Source organism: Heteronotia binoei, chromosome 9 (assembly GCF_032191835.1).
Source record: "Heteronotia binoei isolate CCM8104 ecotype False Entrance Well chromosome 9, APGP_CSIRO_Hbin_v1, whole genome shotgun sequence".
Classification (NCBI taxonomy): Eukaryota; Metazoa; Chordata; class Lepidosauria; order Squamata; family Gekkonidae; genus Heteronotia; species Heteronotia binoei.
In genome coordinates this window covers 36582765-36602220 of record NC_083231.1, presented here as the reverse complement: position 1 = coordinate 36602220, position 19456 = coordinate 36582765, and the positions used below count along the sequence as shown (strand labels likewise).

General features: G+C 41.4%; 1 protein-coding gene across 1 annotated transcript in view; it reads left to right on the top strand.

The window, feature by feature from the left end:
* The window catches only part of STOX2 (storkhead box 2), a 179437-nt gene that overhangs the window by 55558 nt on the left and 104423 nt on the right, over positions 1 to 19456 (top strand). The gene's annotated exons all lie outside the window — the stretch shown is intronic.

Here is a 19456-nt window from a genome sequence, read left to right as displayed (position 1 = left end):
TACTGGAAACTGGATTCAGCTTAAGCACAGCCTTAATGCATACAGAGTCCAAATGCATTCTTAGATGGTCACACTGCTTTGTTTTTAAGCCAAGGCTTTCCTCAACATGCTTGCTTCTTTGTTTGCATTAGCATGGCTTCTTTTTGTGAGCTAAATTCTGTCTTACGGGACACATCGGGTTGTATATCTTCAGAAATGTTTCCACTTTGTTAGGCAGTCAGAATTCATAGACTATGGCAAGAGAATAGATGTTAATCTTCTTAAAGGCAGAAGATAAGATTTCAGAATCGGATTAAATATTTGTGTTCCAGTGTTAGCAGACCTCCCTGGATCTCTCTGACAATCAATAAATCCTTTTCAGATCCTTTGTTCCTTCCCTCTGCCTTTCAGTCCTTCAAGTTGAGAGTATTTTTTAAAAGAGCAATATACTTTAAAATGTAAGTTTTAAAATGCCTAGAATTGTTTTCTTTGGCACTAGTTTGGGCTTGCTTTTCTGGTCTTGACTGCAACACATAATTTCTTAAAGGATCCTTCAGTATCTGGATTTAGAGGGTGATTGCTGAGAACATGTGTACAGATTAATGTATGTGTTGCCTTTGAGCAGTAAAGGGTGTCATGTGATGGTACCTTTATTATAACTCTGTTGTGTATTTACCATACAATCAGCCTTCCCGGTGAACTAATGGTCCAGCTACATTCTTTGCTGCATAATAGAGTTTTTATTTTGGTTTCTGAATTCCTCTGGTAGAAGTAGCACAATAGTCTAGCTGTTTGTTATCAGCAAATAGATGTAGTCGCCACTAGAAACAGTAAACTGTTCAAGGGGCAAAAGAGAAAATCTGAGAGCCTGCATTTTAGGCCAGACGTTTAAAAAAACCCAAACACATATACTCTGTGGCTTTAATTACTGAAAAGTATAAATGAAGGAAAAAAATAGTTCTTACTGAAATATTCTTTAATAAACTGTCACTTAATGTTTAGTATTGCCATTTTTAGTCATTGCTGCTCATTAGCTGTGCAGCAGAGGGCACCGTTTTATGTCAAAACAATGAAGCAAACTGGGTATTGTTTATTAGCTGCATGCTGTTTTAAAGTTGGGAGGGAAAGCAGCCTGCTCTAGCCTGGTCTTGTCGGATCTGGGAAGCTAAGCAGGGTTGGTTCCTGGAAGCGAGTCCACCAAGAAAGATAGTGCAGAGGATGGCAATGGCAAAACACCTCTGCTTCTCACTTGTCTTGAAAGCCCCTTGCTGGTATAATGCCATAGAGTCCACTCTTCCCAGCAGCCATTTTCTCCAGGGGAACTGATTGCTGCCAATTGGAGCTCAGTTGTAAAAGTGGGAGTTCTCCAGGCTGCACCTGGAGGCTGGTAACCCTAGACTTGACAGCACTTTATGCACATGCACACATTTTAAAGATGCCACATTCCATTAAAATACAATTGGTTTCTATCTTCTTGCTTTTTTAGCAAAGTGGTATCTACCAAGAAGATTGAGAGGGGCAAAGAATTTGTTGAAATTGATTTGACTGTGTACTCTGAAGAGGATTTTACTAATAAAAATCTAAACAAAACCATAACCCTACACATGTTCTGAATAGATGGAATACACCATTTTACAATGGCCACTTCCATGTGGAGGATTTACTCTACCCTGGTTCTGAAACTGGAGTGGGTTTTTTTTTTGGGGGGGGGGGAAGGAAATCATCCACATATTGTCCTCCATTAGTTCATCTTCACTGGTTTACCCCAATGATTCCCAAACTTTCTTTGCTCTGCTTTTTCTGGAAAGATTAGAATCAAACAGCTTTGCTCACAGTATAGATGGGAAGATGTAGATTTCTGAGCATCCTCACCCACATTGACAATTTCTTCTTGTACCCCTGGTGCCCACCATTTCCCCCTCACACTTTTTGCTATTTTTTAAAATCCAAAAATTAGAATGATAGAATCATAGAGTTGGAAGGGACCTCCAGGGTAATCTAGTCCAACCCCCTGCACAATGCAGGAAATTCACAAATACCTTCCCCACTAGGCTTCCCAACCCTCCTGCCCTGGCAGGGGACCCCAGGATTTCCACCCTCTTCCCCGGCTCCCCAAAAAAACGGAAGCGGGGGAGGGGGGAAATGGCGCCGGGGAGCATGGCGAGCCGCCTGATCCTGGAGCGGGCGAGGCCGCCGCGCTGCTGCCGCCCCCTCCCCGCCCACTGCAGCTGCTCCTCCGAGATGGGCCCAGGCTGAGCCCATCTCGGAGGAGCAGCCAAGAGCAGCGCAGGCAAAACCAGAGAAGGGGAGGGCGAGGCAGGCCAGGAGCATGGCGAGCTGCGAATCCGGGCCCTTCTAGGACCCGGACTCACGGCTCGCCACGCCCCTGGCCCACCTCCACCCCCCCCTCCAATTCCACCCCAGAGGTGGAGCGGAGTGGGCGAGGCCGCCGCGCCGCTGCCACCTCTTCTCCGCTCACCATGGCTGCTCCTCTGAGATGGGCTCAGGCTGAGCCTATCTCGGAGGAGCAGCCACAGCGAGTGAAGAAGAGGCGGCAGCAGCGCGGCGGCGTCGCCCGCTCCGAGACAGGGCGGCTTGCCATTTCCCCCCTCCCCCCTAGCTCCACCCCAGTGTCTCCTGGCTCCACCCCCAAAGTCCCTAGATATTTCTGGGGTTGGACTTGGCAACCTTATTCCCCCCACACACACACATCCATCCCCAGTGACCCCCTGCTCCATGCCTAGAAGATAGGCAAACAGGAAACCACAGTGTAATGATTGGTGAGGCAAAAATAGGAAAACACTGTATAATTTACAAAGCAAGAATAAATGCAACCACTCTTATTATGCTTTCAGTTCATTGGAACATCACAGACATAACTTTCAACTAAAATACAATGGCTCTTCACTGAGCTCAACATACATAGTCGTTCCAGATCAATATTTTGCAATACTATACAGGTACAATATCTTGCTGTCTAAAAATGTCCTGTTTCTTGGTAGACACAAGTGTACCATTTATTCAAGTGTAGTGAGGGTAGCAGTCCTCAATCCCACAAGTATGGCGACACGGGACCAAGGTTCCTTCCGTGTTTCATATGCTACTTCCACGGGCCGCCTGTATTTTTTCCAGAACCCGTGCTTAGGCAACAGCTCTCACATAGCTTACATGTCTCATCTGCATGCTTGGTTCTCCATCCAGAAGATGCCAGAAGATGGCAAAAACCCTCCAGGATCCCTGACCAAACTGGCCTGGAGAAAAATTGCTGTCAATCAGCATTTCTCTGGTCATGTAAGAAAGGGCCACGAGAACTGAGTACTGATGCAACCCTTCCTGCCCTCCCTCTCATGATCTGTTTAATTCACGGAATCAGCATTGCTGTCAGATGGTCATCTAGCCTCTACTTAAAAACCTCCAAGGAAGGAGAGCCCACCAACCTCCCAAGGGAGCCTGTTTACTGAGAAAGTGCTGTAACAGGAAGTTTTTCCTAATGTTGAGCCAGAAACTCTTTTGATTTAATTTCAACTTATTGATTCTGGTCCATCCTCCTGGGCCAACAGAAAACATTTCTGCACTGTATTCTCCTCTATATGACAGCCTTTCAAGTACTTGAAGATGGTGATCATATCACCTCTTAGTCACCTCCTTTCCAGGCTAAACATATCCAGTTCCTTAAGCCTTTCTTCATAGGTCCTGGGCTGCAGACCTCTCACCATCGTTGTTGCCCTCCTCTGGAAACATCCCAGCGTGTCTATATCTTAAATTGTGGTGCCCAAAACTGAAAATAATATTCTAGGTGAGGTCTAACCAGAGCAGAGTAAAGCAATACCATCACTTCTCATGATCTGGACACTATACTTGTTGATACAGTCCAGAATTGCATTTGCCTTTTTAGCTATCACATCACACTGCTGACTCATTTTCAGTGTACAGTCCACTAAGACCCGTAGATCCTTTTCGCACACACTACTGCCACGACAAGTCTCCCTATCCTATAATGATGCATTTGATTTTTCCTACCTAAATGCAGAACTTTACATTTATCCCTGTTAAATTCATTTTATTTGTTTTAGCCTAGTTTTCCGGCCTGTCAAGATAATCCTGTACCCTACATATGTCTTCTGCTGTATTTGCAGCTCCTCCCAATTTAATATCATCTGCAAATTAAATCAGCATTCCCTGTATTCCTTTATCCAAATCATTTAGATTTATACGTCTGAAGAGAAAGCAAAGTATATCCAAATCATTTATAAAGATATTGAACAAAACAGGTCCCAGGACAGATCCTTGAGGGACTCCACTTGTTGCTGCTCTTGAAGAGGCTGAGGAACCATTCACATTTGATAGTAGGTTTATCAATATAGAACAGTGGTGTCAAACATATGTCCAGAGGACTGAATCAGGCCCATAGAGGGCTCCCATCAGACCCTTGAGCAACTCACTGTCATCTCTTCCTTCTCTCTCTCTTGCTTCCTTTTGCATCTCAGGTTGCTTTGCCAGGCTTTCTTAATCACACAAGAGCTACAGAGCAAAGCCTCTATTTTTTCCACAGGCTGACCAGCATATGAAGCAACTTATGTACAAAAGCTCACAGTGCCCAGCCATTTCATGTTTTTCTTCTGGGTCTTAGGCTCAAAGCATTGACCATGAGATTTCTGTCAATAAATTAAAAGTAGGTTTGCAACTTTCAGGCACACACCTTTCAGGCACACTTGAACAGCTTATTCAAGTTTTCTACAGCACAGAAATTGTCTCCAGATTTTTATGCAATAATTCAGAGCAAGAAGTGTCAGTTACCCGAAACTGTTAAATAAACGAAATATTGCAAGAGTGCCATAAGCATATTTTAAGTTTTTTTAAAAAATGTGTTTGTGTCCTTTATAATTTTTTTAATGACATGCGTGGCCTGTTCTGATAAGGTCTCATTTATGTCAGGTTTGGCCCTCATAACAAATGAGTTTGACACCCCATGCGAAGGTTTATAGTAGGTAGTAGGTTTATCATTGTTCCAGTATCGCAGTATATCTACAATTGTAAAGCCAGTGAAAAGCACTTTGGCAGCAGAGGTGGGGGGAAAGCAAGCACAAGGGAGCATACCCCATGCAGACCCGCCATTGCTGCTGCACATGCATTCATAGCAGCAGTGTCTGTACTAAAAGGAATTGTTCCTGCAGATGCAAACATGCCAACCTAAAGGGAACACTATATGTTATGCTGGACACAGCGGTACCACAAAGAGCAGCATCTCTGCATCAGTGCCTATAATGTGCAAGATGACTTGTCCCATGCTGTGACACTCTCAGGCTGTCCATTGTCATACAGTCTCATTGTGACAATATTGATTTGAGAAGGCGATATGGTATTGCCATTTTCAGATGCAGTTCCACGTTACGATACAACGTAGAAAATATATCTAATTGTAGAGGTATTTGCTCTACAAAAGCCCCAACTTAATTTTCTGCTTTGCAAAGATGATGTGTTCCAAGTACTTGGATTACATTACAGGGTTTTCCCCCCCTCTCTCTTTAAGCATTTCCAGTTCAGACTAGTACATTTTATAATGTCTGAAGTCTATAAGGATAATAAATCTACTGTTACATTTTTACACACAGTACAGTATTATGGTATCTGCATTTATTTATTTGGTTCACTTATATTCCGCCCTTTCCCAGACGGGCTCAGGGCGGATCACAGGCAGATAAAAACTAGCCACATATAATAAAATCAATAAAAAACAATAAATACAATTTAAAACAACAGCATTTACATCAACATTAAGTAGCAGAGGCGGGCAGCACATAGTGCAACTTTAGGTGTAATCATTCAGTGGCCTGAATATAAAAGTTCAGATAATAGACGTTCAGATAATAGATTACTGTGGGGGGGGGGCATCCGGTAGGATAGGCAACAGAGTAGAGGACACCTGCCTGCCTCAACTAAACGCCTGGTGGAACAGCTCCGTCTTGCAGGCCCTGCAGAAGGATAACAAATCCGGCAGGGCTCGCACCTCCACCTGGAGCTGATTCTACCAGGTTGGGGCCAGGGCTGAAAAGGCATGAAAAAAATTGCAGTGCAAAAATGTTACTATTACCTTACATTAAAAATGTGTAAGATAAAAATATTCATTCTCAGAGTTTTTTCTGTTTGGATAAATCAATTATAAACATTCTTAAATTTTATACGTGTAAAATGTTTAAGTTTGTAAATAATCCATTAAAATCAAATGTGTTGGTAAATGAACCACCATGGAATATTTCATTTTTTATTTATATATCGTATAATATGTGAATGTTCTTGTTAAAGGTAAATATTTTCATATGCTTAATGCCTCTAAACCCCATTTCCCTCTTTTTCCTGTACCTTCCCTTTAATTATTTTTATTAAATAATCAAACATGAAATAATATTGAAATAATATTTAGCCTGGGGTTTTTTGACCAACTTTTTTCATTTCTATGCAGTTTCACTTTAACCAAATCCCTGTATCATGTTGCATTCACTCCTTCCATTGTTCTGAACATCGCAGAGTCTGGGCCCAGTGGAATACATGCTTTGCAAGCATCAGATCCCAGTATCATTCTGGGGCATCTTTCTTTGCAGAGGTCTATGTCAATCAAAATAAATGGTTATCAACTAGAGGTACCAGTGGTCTGATCCAGTATATGGCAGCTTCCTATATACTTCTTTAGTCATGTTCTTTGATTCATAATTATATAAAACTAAATTGGTGGTTTTGTTTTTGTTGGTATATTTGCCTATGTTGGACAATCTTTATTGCAAAAGACATAAAGACCAATAGTAATAATTTCTTCAAATAGATTAGAAGCAAAAAACCAAGCCAGGTAGGCAGTGGGGCCCTTGGATAACCAAAGAGTGAAAAAATTGCTAAAGGATGATACGGAAATGACTGAGAAGCTCAATGCATTTCTTATCTCTGTCTTCACTGTGGAAGATGGGAGGCACTTACCCACTCCAGAACTACTGCGCTACTTGTGCTCATCCTAGACCATATAATAAACTGAACCTCCAGAACCACCAATTTTGGAAGGGATACTGAAAGGCCTGAGTTGGATTGAAGTAACTAGAGAGGAGGTCCTACGATTAAAAACTGACAAATCACTAGGCCCAGATGGCATACATCCAAGAGTTCTGGAAGAGCTCAAATGTGAACATGTGGACCTCCTGACAAAAATATGCAGTCTTATCACTGAAATCTGTCTCCATTCCTGAGGAATGGAAGGTAGTTAATGTAATCCCCATACTTAAGAAAAAGTTCCAGAGGAGATCTGGGAAATTACAGGCTGATCAATCTAATGTTGATTCTGGGTAAATTGGTGGGATTCATTATTCTTGTCAGGCAGAAATAAAATAAACCACCTCACATCACTCGTTATTCAGAGCCACAGAAATGAATTTTACATGGATCTACACTTTGTCTTGCTATCTGTTTCTTCTTTCTAGTCCTAAAGGCTGGAAGAAACAGATTGCCTTGTGATCACTGTTTCCAACAGGTGTAACAACTTTTACATCTCTCATCAAGTCTTAAAACCTGTTCAGAACCAAGTTCAAGATCACTATGCCTCTGGCTGGCTCTGTGACCAACTGTTCCAATGCACAATCATTTATGATGGCCAGGAATCTCATTTCTTCAGCATAACTTGAGTACATGTGTGCCCAGTCAATGTGAGGGTAGTTGAAGTCTCCCAGTATAATGACATTATCTGCATTAGTCACTTCCCTTATTTCCTTCTACATCTCAAGATTAGCCTCAAGGATTTGATCAAATGGGTGATAGTATACCCCCACTTTTAAGTATTTTCCCTCATATTGCTTCTGTTTCTACCTATATTGCTACTGTTGGCAAGTTAATTTTCCTGATGTTTTCTAATTTATTTGATTCTGCACCCTCTTTGATTTACAACACCAACACTGCCACCAATCCATCCATCCCTGTTCTGCCTATAAGGAGGGATGGGTGTGGTGTTGTGTTGTGTGTCTCAACAAACACTTTTTAAAATTTCATTCTCTGTAGTGTGTAGGTATGTAGTCAGGAAATAAGCTAAGTTTAAATCTAGGAAAAAAAAGAGACATTCAGTTAAAAGACTAGCAACATTTATTCCAGCAAAGGCTTTTGTGATTTAGAGCTTACTTCTTCAGCTGTTATGTAGAAGAAATCATTTCCCACATTTGTATAAGGAAAATTACAGAAGGAAAGGGAGGAGTTGGGGCTAGTAAGCCTCTTTCTATCCCAACTCCTCTCTTTCCCATTCTTCAGTGATAGTTTAAAGACTAATAACATTTACGGAAGCTCAAACTGGAATAAATGTTATTAGTCTTCAAGGTGGCATTGGAATTCTGTTGTGTTTTGCTATAATAAAACTAGCACTGCAGACCCTTTGGAGTTAAACTGGGATGTCTGAATGACCTCATAGCTAAGACTGAGGTCAATAGACCAATTTAAGATCCTGGTCCGACAGACCCTGACTGACCATAGTTAGTGTTGTGACCTCCATTCAACCAACTAACCACAATTATTTCATATCTGAACTGAGTTGTAGCTGACAGAGTTGCTGTGGTAGAGACATTCAGGAAAACTCCAGATATATGAACAATTTTCCTTTCAAGCAAATACCGTTATTGGATTCTGTTTACGTGGAGTATTCCTGGTCTTACAGAATGAGAAATGCTATCCACTTCCATAATAAATATGCTTCACAGGTTGTCAGTGCCAAACTAATGAATACTTTGTGGGCTTTTCTAAGTACCTTTCTTCTGCTGAGTCCTTTCTAAGATTTTCTTCCTTGCTTTTAAAATCTGAAACCACTTCTAAGTCTTGACATATTTTGATCTCTTTGTAGTAGTTTTTGTTTTCAGGAGGCTAAATTCTATTGATCACTTTTAACTTTCTAGCCTTTTAAGTTTTTGTATAACACTATGATGATGTTTGACTGTAAGGAATTATATTAAAGTATCTGCACTATAGCTATAGTCAGGGCTTTTTTTTTTTTTAAAAAAAAGTAGGAACGTACAGGAACACAGTTCCAGCTGGCTTGGTGTCAGGGGGTGTTGCCTAATATGTAAATGAATACCTGCTGGGCTTTTTCTACAAAAAAGCTCTATGTGAAACAATGATGACACCAGGGTGTGTGGCCTAATATGCAAAGGAGTTTCTGCTGGGCTTTTTCTACCAAAACCCTGACTATAGTAAAATTAATAGCAAATAAAGTCAATAGTATATTGCCTTTTATAACTCACATTAAAAGAAAAATAAGTTTTTATTGTTGATGCATGAATGTTTGTCTCTTTTTTTTTGAACAACCTTTAGAAATACCAGTTCCTATTGAACTAGTTTAGACTGGTGTAGATATGGGCTTGGATGATGTGAAAGTATAAACTGACCTTGTGCAGTTCCACTTAAACCCCTTTTGTGCAATACCTACCACTTTCCTCCCTATATATTATAGTGCCCAGAAACTGGCTGTGTAAGATCTTGCACAAGTGGAAATGGAGGTGAGGATATAATAACTTTCCCTTAGTACAAGCGGCTTTTTCTTGCATTTCTACTATGAGTGCTCTAGCGCAAGGTGAAATTTTGCACTAGATCCAACTGCATAATATTCAGTCTCCTTCTTCATCTTCTGCATCCCAAGATACAATTTTACATCAGCATCAACACGAACCATGACTGCTTGTCCATTTTAGATTAATTTTCCTTTATGTTGTCATCCTTCCTCAGTTTCTCACCTTTTGTCATCAATTGGAGGTGTCTGTCATTTCTAATTTTTGCATCTATGAGGCCTAGAACCTTACTGTAAAAATAAAAGTTGATATTCTAATTCAGGATTTAACATTACATGATGTGTATGCAGGTACTAAGGATGTGCATGATCTTGTTTGCAACTGAAAGAGTGGGGTTAGTATTTAACACTTCAAAGGAAGTAAGTAACCAAGGATTTAAACTGGCAGCCCTGAAGCTTGAGACGGTAGGCAGTTTTAATCTTGACAATTTTAATCTCACCCTTTTATGTTCAGATTAGGTACATGTGGGGTGTGCTGAAAGAGTGAAAGCAGGAGGCTCTTTATGGACAGCTCAATAATAGCATCAATCATTCCATCCCATAGACACCTTTGTTATATTATTGAGGACTACACAGTGAGCAAAAATTCCAAAGATTTGAAAATAATGCCACCATGATTTTTTTTAAATAGATAGTCCAATGTCTTTTTTTTTTTTACTGTTGAAAAGAATACATTTTGTGTTTGGATATAAAAAGATAACACTATTTTTTGAATGGTTACTTCCTTTAATATCATATTTACAGGTATAGATAATTTAAAGCTTAGAGGTGAAGTTTCCAGATAGAATAGTCAAGACTTAAATGGAGACGTTGCAGGCATACATGATATACTGTTCCATTAGTAAAAAAAATTACCAGTCTTTAAATATGTGATGGTCTCTATATGTTTCTTGGGTGAGTAAAATAATTATTGCAAGACAAAACTTAGTTAAAGTATTAAGTGATGTTGTTGTTGTTATTCATAGAAAGCTAGGTGCTGTACATAATTAAAAGTTAGGACAGTCCTTGTCTGCTGGTTTATTGTATTTTTTTAAGGCAAGGTATAAACAAGGAGAGGGATTGGAAGGAGAAATAGGATTGCCAATCCCCAGTTGGGGATAGGAGATCCCCTGGTTTGGAGGCCTTCCCCCCACTTCAGGGTTATCGGAAAGTGGAGAGGGTTGAATGTCTGCTGGGCACTCCATTATACCCTATGGAGATTGGTCTCCACGTGATATAATGGAGAATTGATTCATGGATATGTGGGGTTCTGGAGGGCTTTTATTTTTTTAGGTAGAGGCACCAAATGTTCCTAGCATCTGGTTCCTCTGCTCAATACCCCCCCCCCCAAGTTTTTAAAGAATGGACCAGGGAGTCCAATTCTGTGAGCCTCAAAAGAAAGTGCCCCCATCCTCCAATATTTCCAGTGAAGGAAAGGCATTTAAAAGGAGTGTGGTCCCTTTAGATGTGATGGCAAGAACTCCCTTTGGAGTTCAATCATCCTTGTCACAACCTTGCTCCTGGCTCCATCCCCAACATTTCCAGATATTTCCTGAGTTGGACCTGGCAATAGAGAATATAATAATAGAGAAGCACCATTCCAGATGGCTACTCCTCTTTCTTTTGGCTTCTGCAGTAAAGCCTGAGGGATTCCGCTGGAATCTCTGGCTCCTGTTCTCAAAGGATCTTTGTCTCTGTGTTATTCTTGAGCAGGTTTTAGAGGGTTGCTGCTGCTGCTTTGCATGGTGTTCCCTGGGCTGCAGATGTGAGCCTGTTAGTTTATCCTAATACCACTAATTGTCATTGGGCAAAGTTTCTGTTTGTGGTGGTGATGCACGTCCTATGTAATGTTTAAGGCCAAAGTTAACATTCAAGGGTTATGTCTGCTAACCTTACTATTTTGGAAGATTTTACTGTGTTTGCTATGTATTTGCAGCTATACAAGCTATACCCCAGAAGACTTTTCCAAGTTAAAAAGAAGAGGTAATGAGGTATAGTGCTTTTCAAGTTCCATGTTTCCTTTGCCTGTTTTTCAGTGATTTCTCAAATGAGACAATTGTAGGTACCAGTGTGGGGAAAGCAATATATGGTAATAACCTAACCAATGGCAATAACAGATGTACGTGTTTACTCAGAAGTCAATCCTACTAAGTTAATACTACTTACTCCTAAGTAAGTGTGCATATGATTGTCACATTAATTGAACCTAATAAAGATATTAGCCTGCTGTTTCTTTCGGACTCCTTCAGAGATATTTTTTCACTTTTCAGTAATAATGATACATAGATGTGGGCATGGTGCAAAATAACATGAACATAATATGTAAATAATGTTCATTCTGTGGCAGAAATTGGGAGACATTAAAATATTTTATGTTAAAATTCATACATGTTTTGCAGCTTAGGGTAACTGAATAGTAGCTAAGGCTGCGATGAATGCTGATGTGTGTGTGTGTATGGCTGTGTAAGAAAGATAATAATTTTTTCTCTAGCAGATGTCATTACATGGCTTATCTGTTGTCCAAATATAACAGCAGACACAGTTTGTCTTCCCTTCTTCATCAAAGTCCCCCCCTTACTCTCTGGCTTTTTAAAGCTACTGTCTGTTAAGTCCTGTCTGAAACAAGAGAGCAGCTGTTGAATTGTTTCAACAGCTAACATTATGCAGTAGTGCATTTTTTCTTTTCAGAAACTCAAGAGAAATGATGTAAAGCAAAGGATGGCTCAACAGGTGGTCCTCTGGTCAGATAAAGACCAGAATACTCTTTTGCTTGCTGTCTTGGCTGACTGAACCCTACTGTTTCATCTCGGCATATCTCAACTGATGTGGCTGCTAATTCCTCCCTGCTGTTTTTTTTGTCCTTCACGAATTAGCAGTGCAATCCTAAAAAGAGTTTGGCCTTTTTCTAATTCCATGAAAGTCAGTGTTCGTAGAAAGCTGTAACTCTACTTTGGATTACATTGTAAATGGCTGATGGTGAATATGCTAAATGTTACTGAAGATGTATGAAAAGATGAATCCCTGCTATAAACTATACTTGGAAACTGATGTGACTTTTTCAGCTTTCAAGAGCTGGAAGGAATGCAGGCTAGACAGTTTCCCAAAAATGTCCTTCTAGACAACTCAGGACAGCAATCTGCCTATCCAGACACTGACAGAAATGAAACTGGTTTAGATTCTTAAAGGATGTTACATCATGGGTGTCCTGTGTCCTGCTTGAATCCCAACGTAAACCTTGTTGGCATAATGATTGGAAAGTGGGTAATCTGGGCATGTTGTTGGTTTGGAGCTTAAGTGGCTTAACATAAAGTTGGCCAAATACATGTCATTAAGGGACCAGACAAGCAACATGAACATATGAAGCTGCCTTATACTGAATCAGACCCTTGGTCCAGGTTTTTCACACCTATTTGCCTGGACCCTTTTTTGGAGATGCCAGGGATTGAACCTGGGACCTTCTGCTTCCCAAGCAGATGCTCTACCACTGAGCCACCGTCCCTCCCCCAACAGAGCAACAGAGCTTTTTAATTTCTGTTTCTAAACAGCAGATCTTTCCACCCCAAGCCACACTGCAAGTTGCTTTCAAACCTGGCAGAGTGTTAAAAGCATCTTGCAGTGTGATTTCAGCATGCACACTACTGCTTGAGGAAGGAAAATAGCCTCCTTGTGCTACGGATCCTTTTCTATTTATGATCCTCTTAATGTGTCCTTGACTTACGTATGTCCATGGAAAATTTCTATTAAAATGTCCCAAGGGTTATATACTGTCCCTGTTACTGCTTAATCTTTATGTTATGTTGATGAATTTATGAAAGCTGTAGGTCTTATAAAATCTCACATCTCAGATGAAGGTTAGCCTATAAATAATGTCTGCTTTGCTCTTAAAATATCTGTTGTTATAGGAGTCTCAGGTACTTCCACACAGAGCTCTTGCTCGGCCTTGCCTCCCAAACTGCAGCTGTTCTTTTTGGGACTTCCGCATGTTATTGCTGACTGGTCTTTTCCCTTTCAGGTTTTACCAAACCTGCTTTGGTAGCTCTTTCCTGAAAGAACATATCCAGAGTGTTTAGATGAAAGTGCCATTCCCATGTCCCTCACTGCTGGTGGACATTTGGCTGGTTTTGCTAAAAATGATCTGTAGTAGGCTAAAATAAAACAAAGTATTTGGAGGCAGCAGGGGCAGTAGGTGCAAAGGAGAAGAATTGGGACTAGCCCCACGTGGAGGCTGTCATGCCATGGTAAATGTAACAGCAGTGAGACCAATACAGGGAATTGGCCCTTAGCAGAAGCAACCTGAGCAAGAACCCCTCCTCAGAGAATATGTATTCAACTTCTCACTTTCACTCTTCTTTCATTGGATGTGGGACATTTACTGTAGACTAGTATAAAGGAGTTTTTACATCAAAGTAAAGAGTTGTATAAATATGGCTCCTGAGATCAGTATCCATTTCACCTTCAGTTCTTACCCCTCAAGGTTATGCTGAGCTATAAAATATCTAAGTTGTGATGAGTGTGCCATGTACTGAAGCAACTGGGTACTGAACATTCAGTGTGTATTATTTTTAATTAGGGTTGCTAGGTCCAACTCAGGAAATATATGGGGATATTGGGGGCTGAGGCAGGAACAAGGTTGTGACAAGCACAATTGAACTCTGAAGGGAGTTCTGGCCATCACATCTAAAGGGACTGAGTTCCTTTTAAATGGAAATATCCTTCATTGGAAATATTGGAGGATGGCGGCATCCTTTGTTGGTCCAATCTTTTTGAAACTTGGAGGGGTTTTTTTTAAAGGAGAGGAACCAGATGCTCTGTTGAACATTTGGTGCTTCTTCCTCAAAAAACAGCCTCCCTGAGCCCCAGATCCCCATGGATCAATTCTTCATTATACCCTGTGGAGACCAGTCTCCATAGAGTATAATGGAGTGTCCAGCAGACATTCAACCCTCCCCCCCCCTTGCTTGCTAATAACCCTGAAGCAGGAGGAGGGCCTCCAAACCAGGGGATCCCCTGCTCCCAGCTGGGGATTGGCCAGGGGTGGAATTCTAGCAGGAGCTCCTTTGCATATTAGACCACACAGCCAATCCTCCAAGAGCTTGCAAGGCTCTTTTTTGTAAGCTCTTGGAGGATTGGCTACATTAGGGAGTGTGGCCTAATATGCATAGAAGCTCCTGCTAGAATTCCACCCCTGGGATTGGCAATCCTGTTTTTAACGAAGTAATGTCAGGTTTCTTGCCCTGAAAACCCTACAGATCACCATGAGTTGGCTGTGACTTGATGGCATTCCCATCACCAATATTTTGATCCCTCTGAAATTGTGACAAGCACAATTTTGATCCTTCTTATTTTGATCCCTCTGAAAATATTCCTATTTTTAAGATGGTAAAAAGGAATACTTTCAGAAGAATCAAAGTAAAATATAAACAGAGATCCCCTCTTCCTTCCTCCAGATGCAACTTGAGGAAGCCATGATTTACTCAAAATTGTGATTGTTAAAATAAACACACTGTGGAAGTGGAAAAAAAAAGTGGGAAAAATACTGGGTGAAAGAGAATGTGTAGAAACACTACATTCCTGTCATCATGCATTCCAGACGCAAAAAGTGAGAGAAATATGATCTGAAGCTAGTTTAAGAGGTTCTATAATTAAGCCAGGATTAGTATAACAGCATAATAAACCTGATATTTTCCTGAAGATAAGCTGCGGAGTAGCCCAAGGCTCTTTGAAAGGCTGCTCCTGTTATATTTGCAAGCCCCTACTCTTGAATTATCAAGTTTGAAATAGTTTTAAGTGTTCTCTCTGTTGTTGTTTTTTTTTAATTCCCCTAATATGTTTCCAAGAAAGTATATCTTGAGTGATCCAAACTAGAAAGTATGGTGCTAATTTTTTTTAAGTGATATGGGAGTCATATGGCATAAAAATTGTGACTTTTGTCAGCTGTTTCATTCTGTGGAAACCTGCCCCCCACCATGTATATTCATCTCTTTCTATAACTTGAATGATGATGAGTGTTTTTGAAAGGGAGCAAATTAATCGTGTGAGTGGCAAGTGTCTTCAGAAAGATGTTGCACTGTCCCTGCTTTGTGTTAACTTTGGCAGGCACACCTGATTGTCAACACTGGAAAGACAAAACCAGTGACTTCCTATAATCAAAGGGCAGTGGTAAAGTGATCCATGGCTTCTCACAAAAGCCATCTTCTTTTAAAAGTGACCTGAAAAGGAATAAAAGGGGAGCAGGCTAATGTGATTTGATCTGCTGGCACTGCATCATTTTTGTTGCCGTTGTATAAAAGTGCCTGTGCCCAGATGTCTTTTCTATATTACATGGGATTTTGTAACATTTTTTTTAATTCAAATGTCTCCTATTTTTAGTTTCTGTAGAAGTGGAAACTGGCAGAAGTGATCTCTCACAACTGTTTCTCTACAATGCCTAAACTTGTTTGATCTTGAGGTGCTCTTTCACATTTGCCTTGAAGGAGCAGGTTCATAGTTGGGGGTGTCTTGGGCGTGCTGCTAGATAAGCAGGTGGCAACTTTGGCCAGGAGTACTTTATACAACTGGTTAACCAACTGTGACCTTTCCTGGGCGGAAAAGATCTGACCACTGTGGTGAATGTGTTGTTTACATCTAGATTACATTACTGTAGTGTGCTCTGCATGGGTCTGCCCCTGAGAAGTGTTTGGAAGCTTCAGTTGGTACAGAATGCTGCAGCCAGGATACTGGCTGGAGTGAGTCACAAGGACCATATTACTTGAGTCTTGGCCCATCTACACTGGTTCCTTCTTTGTTTCTAAGCACAATTCAAGATGCAGGTCTTGACCTTCAAAGCCCTATACAGTTTGGGACCAACATACCTGAAGGGACTACCTACTTCCTTGTGAACTTGCTGGACCATTATGGTTATCTTCAGAGGCTCTGTTTTGGGTGCCTCCCTGCCTTCTGATATTTTACAGGTGACAGCCTGGAAGGTCTTCTTGGTCATGACACCAAAGCTCTGGAATTCTCTCCCCAAGAGATTTGTCTGTCTCCTTCTGTTGCTGTCTTCTGACAGAGGGTGAAGACTTTGTTTTGTTTGGCATTCCCTCACTGATTCCTCCTTCCTGACTTATGTTTCAGTTGCTGGAGGCAGTTTTAACATGTATTTTAACTCTATTTTGAATTGTTTTAATGATACATGTTTTTTGGATGTGATTTTAATAGTTTTAAAATGTGATTTTTATCATGTTTGTTTTAAATTATTAGCTGTCTTGGTGGCTTTTATACAGGCAGAAAGGTGGATCATCAACTGCCACTCAACTGTAATTGGCTGGGTCTACTCCTCTGCCCCTCCCCACTGCTGGTCTGGCCATGTCTTCCTGGCTGAAAAAATGCCTGTCTCTCCTCAGATGGTGTCAAGTCTGGGGCAGCAGCCATCCGGAGGAGGCTGCCACGAAAAGGCTGCTGTTGCCACTTGGGCAGCTGGTCTGGGGAAGCTGCCTTCATGTCCTGTTGACTCATCCCTCCGAGTCCTCCATTTTCCTTCTGTGGCTGTTGCTAGGTAACCATAGCATTCCAAGCTTGGTTCTGTCAGTAAAAGGTGTGTGGGGGGGGAAAGGCCCTTTCCAGGCCTGTTTTGGCCTTTGAGGGAGCAGCAGCCCCACTATGACAGTCAGCATGATGTAGCAGTTAGTGCTTCAGAGCAGGGTCCGCCAAACTCAGGTTCTTGCTGTGGAAGCTGACTGGTTGATTTCAGATCACTCACAGACTTGTTGTGCAGATCAAAAGGGGGAGAGGAGAATCATGTGAGCTGCTTTGGTCCCCAAAGCATCTGTGTGACCATCATTATGCCCTGCTGCACCCCCCATAATTATTATTCCTTATCTCCATTCTGGGCCTGTTTCAGGACTTTAAGCTGCCACAGACACGGGGACACACACACATGTTGGGGAAATGGGAAGACAGCAAGGGTGAGGGTGAGTCAGTTTAATGGATGGGAGGAGTAGTGGAGTGCCAAGTGTGTGGGCATAGTTGGGAGAAAGAGGTGGTTGGAGGGTGGTTGGGTGAGAAGACACCAAGAGTGGGGGGGGGGTGGTTAATGCCTTCACCTGGGTGGATGGGAAGACAGCAGGGCAGGGAGGGGTCACTCATCCAGACCCACTTTCTAGAGCCCATTGTATTTATCTTCACAATGGGCCTTATTCCTAGTAAATGAATAAATTTACATACTTTGAACCTGTGAACTAGTGCTAAATACTGAGCGCTAAAGATCTTGTGCATCTTCCTGCTTCTTGATCCCAGGTCATTGCTCAGTTGAGATGGGAATAACTAGCTGGTGGTGCCCCCGTAAATAGCCATTGCAGTTCCAGTTCTAAGGCTGAAGAAGATGGTAGGAACTGGCATAGGCATAAGGCAATAGAATTCTTCCTCTGTTGTCCAGCATGTGATGACCAAAGGCATCCTCAAGAATGTGGAGATTGTTTCTTTATGTCATGGCTGAATACTAGTGACAAAACTATTCTGCTTGAATGTATCCAAACCATTTGTAAGATCATTTTGTCTTTTTATGTTTATTTTATGTTTATTGTATCAGACCAAGTTGTTGTTCTCTGCGGGCAATCTGTTATGATCTCTTTTTCTGAGTTACTGCAACCAAACCAAGAGTATATGTGCGTAGTTAGGATTATTTGTCCCTAGTGTGCATATCGTTGCATTTTACCTGCAAATATATGCTAGTATGTGTTTTAATGTGAAGTCTGTAGTGGTGCATGTGAGAAGTTAACCCTTTCATCTTCATACAGAAAGTCTTGCTGGAAATTGATTCTGCTACTGTGGTCTATTTTTTTCTACATATCTGATCAGATAAAGGAAGGAAAAGGAAAGGTCCCCTGTGGAAGCATCAGTTGTTTCCGACTCTGGGGTGACGTTGCTTTCACAACGTTTTCAGGGCAGACTTTTTATAGGGTGGTTTGCCATTGCCTTCCCCAGTCATCCACACTTTCCCCCCAATGGAGAGGGGGGAGTTAGATCCATGAATGGCTAATGGAAGATAATGAGTGGGTGAAATAAAAAAAAAAATTAAATTGTCAGTTGTAAATAATACTGCTTTGAATGAAAAATCTTGGCTTTTGTGGTTAGATAAAATATATATTTAAAATTTATTTTTGGGAGGGGGGATATTTCTGTAAGCCTCCAGACAGAAAAGAGCAGTACATATTTATGCTATAAGAACTTGTATGTCCCCAAGTTAACTACTCAACCCAAAGAAAACTTCCACTGATACATTGTTCCACAGGGGTTAGGTTTTTGGCATGGAAACAGCTGTATCCAACCTGAGTTTGTAACAGAGATTTCTCACAGAGACTGGCTGGTTGTGGGGGTGGGAGGATGTAAAGGGAGAAGGGCCAGTTGAGAAACTGCCTCTAGACAAGTTGGATTACTTTGCCCCGGAGGTTTCTTTTCCAGCTGTCAAATTATTCGATTCCCTCTGCCTCTTTGGATTCTGCCCCCCCCCTCCCCCAGCAATTGTTAGGACAGACCAAAAAAAATCTTGCGGTCCTTTTTGGTTTCAAAAATAAGATGGGGGTGGGTGAGTTTTTCTGTTTCTGAAGCAACAAAAGAGGAGGAGCTGGCTGGGTTGCCACCAAAAAAATGACAACTTTGTGTGTAAATACAAATTGATTATAGGCTGGGGCACAAGCCAAGGTTTGGGTCAGCCTAAGGGTATTTTACATGAAAATGAGCGCCGCCTGACTGGCTCAGCGCGTCTAACTTAAGACAGCTCCTCGATTAGCATAAGACTGGGTGGCTGCCTCGTTTCCTGCCTCTCAATAGCGATTCACTGTATTGGAGGCGGAGAGGCGCAGAGGCAAGCTGGGCAGACGATACACACTGGCTCCCCCCTCCCCTTTTTCTTCGTCTGCATGCAAAAACATTTGGATTAATTTT